The sequence below is a fragment of the Buceros rhinoceros genome, unplaced genomic scaffold (genome assembly GCF_000710305.1).
Source record: "Buceros rhinoceros silvestris isolate BGI_N320 unplaced genomic scaffold, ASM71030v1 scaffold23534, whole genome shotgun sequence".
Lineage (NCBI taxonomy): Eukaryota > Metazoa > Chordata > Aves > Bucerotiformes > Bucerotidae > Buceros > Buceros rhinoceros.
Window position 1 is genome coordinate 478 of NW_010407956.1, and position 344 is coordinate 821.

Sequence of the window (344 nt, forward strand, 5' to 3'; positions counted from 1 at the left end):
CCCGGGGGGCAGCCTGCTCCAGGCGCTCCCCACCCTCAGCAGCAACAATTTTGAGGGCCACGGATGTGTTGTTTCTGACAGCAGCCGGTTGCTGGCCCAGTCAGCTCGGGAGGCTTCGCTCTGTTGTGGATAATTGGCCTGGCAGAAATCCTAAGTCTGTGGTTTGGTTCAGCTACCTGAGCATAAGGCTTTTGCCGTGTGTTTTGGGGGCTTTAGGAAATGCATTTGCTCCGAGAGCAATCTCAGGCTGGAAGCCCAAGTCCAGTGCATAGTAATTTTTGGAGAAATCATTTTTCTTTCCAGGGGAAGTGATGCGTGAAATAAATTCTGCAATCAAAATCACT